The sequence below is a fragment of the Salmo salar genome, chromosome 24, assembly GCF_965601325.2.
Source record: "Salmo salar chromosome 24, fSalSal1, whole genome shotgun sequence".
NCBI classification, from domain to species: Eukaryota; Metazoa; Chordata; class Actinopteri; order Salmoniformes; family Salmonidae; genus Salmo; species Salmo salar.
This window is the reverse complement of record NC_138314.1, coordinates 17,172,129-17,179,000: the sequence shown is the minus strand read 5'-3', so window position 1 is coordinate 17,179,000 and position 6,872 is coordinate 17,172,129. Positions and strand designations below refer to the sequence as shown.

The 6,872-nt window shown below is 40.2% G+C and overlaps 1 long non-coding RNA gene across 1 annotated transcript; it reads right to left on the bottom strand.

Moving 5' to 3' along the window:
- Positions 1-2,010: 2,010 nt before the first annotated feature.
- On the bottom strand, positions 2,011-6,572 carry LOC123730402 (uncharacterized). Its single transcript, XR_006761787.2, has 3 exons — positions 5,567-6,572; positions 5,116-5,235; positions 2,011-3,752 (listed from the first exon to the last, which is right to left on the bottom strand). It is a non-coding gene; the product is annotated as an uncharacterized LOC123730402 (long non-coding RNA).
- Positions 6,573-6,872: the final 300 nt, after the last annotated feature.

The window sequence follows — 6,872 nt, the reverse complement described above, 5'->3', positions numbered from 1 at the left end:
TTCATTATATAAATACATCAGATGAACCGCAACATGTCAGTTAAAGCGGTTTGATTCATGAATGCATAAAATCAACTAATGTCAGCCTTTAAATGCTTTATTATCCAAATGTTTAAAGTGAGTGTGGACGACGGAGAAAATGCATTTGACTGTTAGTTAGCGCTTTCAAGAGGAACGGAAAATTGCATGTCAATAAACCATGTACCATCGAAAATCTCTTCCCAACTATTTTGCAATCTATATGGCTCTCTGCCAATAATTACATTTAGATGATTGGAGGATTCTAAATTAATATCTAAGGGCATTTTTCGTTAGGGAAAATCTGGAAAACGATATGCGCAAGAGACGGTGGTAATATTTTCTAATATTACGGTAATAATATTTTTCCTTTTAGAGAATATAATACATGGCATCCAGGTCAGGATAACCAAAGCATTTCTTTATTAAAGACTATCAGAAAGAATGTTGGTACTTATTTATTTTGATCCAAAGCCATGAATGAGTGATTCATTCATCTTTATGCAGGTGCCAGGCTATATGACCGCGCCATCAACTTGATTATTTAGCAGACATCACTTGCTTTTATTCCATGTGTAACTCTGTGTTGTTGTTTGTGTCGCACTGCTTTGCTTTATCTTGGCCAGGTCGCAGTTGTAAATGACAACTTGTTCTCAACTAGCTTAGCTGGTTAAATAAAGGTGAAATAAAACATTTAACATTTAAAACAATATTCAGTCAACACATATCTTAAGAATATCATGGAATATAATTGAACATTTTCGTTTCTAAATTCAATCACCTTCTTTGTCCTCATCATTCAGTTAATTGAAATTCAATTTTGAAGTTGCGCACAATTATCAGATTCTATTTGGTTTATATCACCCATTCATTGTCAGGTAGAGACACATTTAGCGCCTTCAGACCCAAAAGCATAATCAGTGCTCTAACTCCCCCTTGCATTGGTCTGGAGCAATGAAACAATGATGCAGGGTAACGTACTAAACCACAAATTACCTCTAAGTCTCACAGCATAATCTCAAAACTTTTAGTTGAGCAACCACTGAAAGCCCAATATAGGCTATATCTCAATCAATTAAAAAAATACTATATTCTGGTGCTCCTGAATGTTATGCTGTGCTCCTAACTTTTTTAAGTTGGGAGCAATAATTTTTTATTTAATTTAAAGCCCTGTGTGTAGGTGTTATATATTATACAATATCAGTCACGACTTCTGCCGAAGTCGATGCCTCTCCTTGTTCGGGCGGTGTTCGGCGGTCGACGTCACCGGTCTTCTAGCCATCGCCGATCCATTTTTCCTTTTCCATTTGTTTTGTCTTCTTTTCCCACACACCTAGTTTTCATTTCCCTCATTATGTGTTGTGTATTTAACCCTCTGTTCCCCCCATGTATTTGTGTGGTATTGTTTATTTGTAAGTGCTTGTGCACATTTGTTTGACTGGTGCACATTGGGTTATTTTGCCCATATTTTGTATTTCGTATGCCGTAGGTTTTACCTTTTAAACTGCTCTGGCTATTACCAAGTTCTGCTCTCCTGCATCTGACTTCCCTGCCACCAGGTAAGGGGTGCGTAAAATATCAGGCAGACGGGGATGGTGGGTGTGTGTGTTCACTTAGAGGGTAGTACATATTATGAAGGTTCTTGCAGGTGGAGAAAGTGTAGTTTGGGTCGATGCGTTTGAGTTCACGGACAGTCAGGAACATTCCAATGGGAGAACCAAGTGTAAAGAAGGTCTGAGGATGGACAGACAGCTGGGGGTAGTTAATGGACACCTGGAGAGAAAGAGAACGTGAGAGAGAGCGAGGTGGGGAGGAGGGGGGAGTGTATTTATTTATATTCAGCCCACAGAAGAGCAAGAAAATAAGCTTGAATAGCCCAGTAGAACTCGATCCCATACAAAATGTCAACATAATGTGATATTACATGGGTCAATACAATCCAGTGAAAATGAATGACCCTGTCGTGGAAATGACCACCAGGGATACCTGAAGTCAAACTTAAATGAATCATTCTTTATTGTCAGTTAACTGGAGAGGTTCCAACAAACGTATAATGCACCACAGTACACATTGGTGTAACGTCTGCATCCAACTCACACTCTCAAACACGTAGATCCTCTGAACACAACTCACTTTCCAGCTCTCACTCTCAAACACATAGATCCCCTGAACGCAGCTCACTGAATTCTGATCACCTGTTCACACACCTGTATGTCATTATGACACACTATATAGTTCAGTTCTTTGCACCACATCATTGTGAAGTATTGCTTGTTTTGTGACATGGTTCTATTTGGAGTGCTGGTGTCACTGTAATTTATGCCGCCTGTGTATGAAAGTTTTTGCCTGCCTCACTGATGATGCCTATTCCCTGCCTGTACTTTAGCCTATCTTCTTTCCTTTTATCAACCTATTGCCTGATCTCCCAGACGATGTTACTAGCCTTTTCCCTGCCTGTACTGTTGCCTTTTTGGACCCCCCTGTGTATACCTTCTGCCTGCCCCTGGACCCAGCTTGTGTTTTTTTTTAAGCTAACCTGGCCTTATGACTCCCATGTTTTATTCACGTGACCAAACTCGTCTTATCTTTGGTTTCTGTGAGGGGGGGGGGGGGGGGGGGGCATGGCAGCGCGCAGAAACTACCCTGTTACGTCAGTCTTTCCTCAGCGCTAGGACAATTGTAGCCTACATTTTTCCGGTTTCGATGATTGTGTTATACTGTAGATACTTCTGTGAATGTCTGAACATTGCATCCAACAATAAACTGCTCACATTCTGAACATAACTTTAAGGACTGTGTTTGTGCAAAATGTTTCTGAAAACTGTGGCCAGCTCAAATGCTGATTGTTGCGTCATTCAATACTGACCATTCTAAATAAGTGTTCTAATCACACCGGTTTGATCGTACACTACAGGGACCACTGTAGAATGATCACATACGTGTGAAAAGGTTCAATTGTATTCATTTGGTTATTGCTTAAACAATCAAAGGAGGTTCTATCATAAGTAAACAAAATCAATGCATGAAACCAGAGACTTTCAAACCCTTCATTCCAGGTTGTATAATCCAACGAGAAACTGATCCTCCTTCCATAGCCCTTACTTGTAAAACCATTGCAGTAGAATCTTTTAACTTAAGACCTTCCCTTCATACAGTTACACATATGCGTCATTACACAATTTCAGTAATGGATTCTGGCAATGACATTTCAGCTGGAGCTTTTGTTGCGAGTGGCATGTTAATGACAGATCAAACTGATACCCCAATCAATTACGGGCACGGCTGACCACCCCCCTCCTCCTTCCCGGCATTCATTCTTCTGGCATTTCTTCTTCAGATAGTGTTTCAGTTTGTCCAATGGCACATGTTCAAAGTGGATGGACCTTGATAATGTCCTGATTTCGCTCACCTGAGCCACCACTATCCTTTACGGTTCATTATGTCTTGTCCTTTTTCTGACCAGTACACCAGCAGCATGAGAAGTTTGGACGGGATCTCTCTCCATGCTCACTCTACGTGGACACATGCCGCACTCCTGAGATAAAAGGCAGTTGATAGCTTCGACTGGACGCTGTGCACAGGTTGCTGGCTCGGACTCAGGAAGGACAGGGCCATAGTGAACGCCATTGTAGTCATTACTTCAGCCGGTTAGAGGGGGTGAGGCTCACACTGTTCTCGGACGAATTATCCCTTCCGTGCATCAAGACACCATCTGTGGTCACCTTCGCCATAACCTCGAAAGAGGACAGACCAGAACAATCGTTTAGTTTAGGGCATTTCTGATTCAGGAAATCCAGGCAAATGATTCACTGTATGACAAATTATTACTTCTACCAATATTCTTAATACAAAGAGAATAACAAGACACATTTGAAACCATTTTTGCAAATTGGCTTACACTCACTCCCCTATCACATTGGCGACCTCACAGCAGAGTTACAGGTTCAGGGAGTTGATGGCTAATTCTTAGGGAGAAATCCCAACCATACAACAGACCCAATCTGGTGAGATTTGTATTGAAGCAAGACAAAAAAAAAACAGCAATACACTTCTTCATATAAAACACCTTATCCATCACCCAATCAAGCTCTCTGTCTGTAAGGTTACCTGCTTTGGTCCACATGGCATAGTCTCAGCACTTTCTAGTAACAATCCCCAAATCCAACAATCTGATACATTCTGTAGAACAGAGACATTACTAGCTATTTGTAAGGAAGTATTTGACCTGGGGAAAACTTCAATCCATTTGGAGTAACTGTCAACCCGTACCAACATACATTTTTCCCTTTTACAAGTAGAATAAAAAGTAAACGAATCAAAATAACAAATTCAATTAGAATTACAACCCTTGATAACTCCATAAGGAAATAATTGTATCCCATAAGGTAATTCAATGAATAGTAAAATAGACTAGAGACAGGTTTCCCTCATTCAGGGGCAGCGCTCCCTCTCTCTCCTTATTGTGGTCCAAATCACACATAGGACTATTGATAAATTATAAACTTCTACCAGTGTTTACATATTACATTTAAATATCTCACCCAATGTTGCTAGCCTTTCTAGTGAGGGTGATCAGGCCTTACCAGAAAGTCAGAACAGAGGTCAGAGGTCATTCAACCCAATTAAGTGAGTGTTCTTTCCCTTTTCTTTCCCTGTACCTCAGACTCATTATTTAAATACATTTTGTGTGCCAGATTTACATTGGGTTTTTCAGTACATTTCTTTATCAAGAGAATTTACATGTGTGTAACCAAAACTTGGACAATAGATACTTCAGAAAAATTGTGTCCCCTTGAAGTTGCAATCTTTCTAACCTGTGAAAAACCCATTAAAACCAAAATAAAAGACCCCACACAATGAATCAAACAGAGTATTAACACCACTAACAAATATTCATAACAGTTGGGTTTTGTGTGGGTGCTGGCATTTGTGTTAAAAACAAACAAAATGGCCAGGCCTCACTTAATTTGGGAGGTCCCTTAACAGCCGGAACCGGGGACAGTGGTCCCAGACCACATAGAAACTACTGTCAGGTCAGTCTCGTCACACAGAGCCTGAGGGAAGACAGAGAAGAGATGAAGACACACACAGTCTCACCAGTGAGTCAAGGTCTAGGTCCACGCTCTGTAGTGTAGCCAGATGCTCCTGGAGACCCATTCTGCACAGAGCCTGCTCCAATGCATCACAGATCAGAGGGAAGTGGTCACGGTTACACCCCTACAGGACAGACAAGGAAGGGGGGTTATCATATTATAGAACATGAATATAATGGGATAGTCACTACATAAATACACTGTGATGTCTATAGCATTAACAAAGTGGCATCTAGACATGAATTGTACTGTACCGCAGGATGTCTATCAATAGAGGCCTACAGTGCCCCCTCATATAGACAATAGAGGCTAGGATGAGTAACATTATCTATGTAAGTGTAGCACACTTAATGAATCCACTGTGAGATTATAGTATATGGAGTTTAGCTTGAGGTGTGTCAGTCAGGTATGTAATACTACAGACACAGAGTCTGTCACTGTAAAGACCTGGTTACCTCATCTCTGTCTGCCTCTCCTGATCTGGTCTTCTGATTGGTCAGCAGGTCAAACAGGATCAGCAAACCTGTAGGTGAATCTGAGGTTGTTCAGCGATAAAGATAAGCTAATCCTGTTTAAAGATGTAGGATTCCATCAGCTGCCATGTTTCCTAGACAGTTGCATTCTTTATTGAATTGTAATTAGAATGGTTGTCAAATAAGTCATATTTTGTGGAGTGTCTGTATCTGTGTATTATATGTGTCTCACCCATGAGGCGTCCAACCACAGACACTGCTCCAGTAAACTCTGGGCGTCTGTGTTTGAACAGTAAGTGGAGTCATTCACTACACAGACACAAACACACACACACACTCCTGAAGTAATTCACTAAAGACAGACAGTTAACTTCTATGTGCTACGTGGGATGCTAGCGTCCCACCTGCGGGACACAGCCAGTAAAATATTAGGGCGGCAAATTCAAAACAACAAAATGTCATAATTCAATTTTTTCAAACATACAACTATTTTACACCATTTTAAAGATACACTTCTCCTTGATGTAACCACATTGTCCGATATCAAAAAGGCTTTACAGCGAAAGCAAAACATTAGATTATGTTAGGAGAGTACATAGACAAAAATAATCACACAGCCATTTTCTAAGCAAGGACATGTGTCAATAAAACCCAAACCACAGCTAAATGAAGCACTAACCTTTGACAATCTTATCAGATGACACTCCTAGGACATTATGTTACACAATACATGTATGTTTTGTTCAATAAAGTTCATATTTATATCCAAAAACAGCATTTTACATTGGCGCGTGATGTTCAGAAAATGTATTCCCACCAAAACATCCAGTGAATGTGCACATCAATTTACAAAAATACTCATCATAAACGTTGACAAAATATATAACAATTATTTAAAGAATTATAGATAGACTACTCCTGGATGCAACCGCTGTGTCAGATTTTAAAATAGCTTTACGGAGAAAGCACATTTTTCAATATTCTGAGTACATAGCTTGCCATCACAGCAAGCTATACAGACTCCCGCCAAGTTCGAGATCACCTAAACTCAGAATTAGTATTATAAATATTCTCTTACCTTTGCTGATCTTCGTCAGAATGCACTCCCAGGACTGCTACTTCCACAAGAAATATTGTTTTTGTTCGAAATAATCCATATTTATGTCCACATACCTCCATTTTGTTTGTGCGTACAGATCACTTATCCAAAGGCATAACGCACGAGCGTGGTACCAGAGACGAAAAGTCAAAATGTTCCATTACCGTACTTAGAAGCATGTCAAACGCT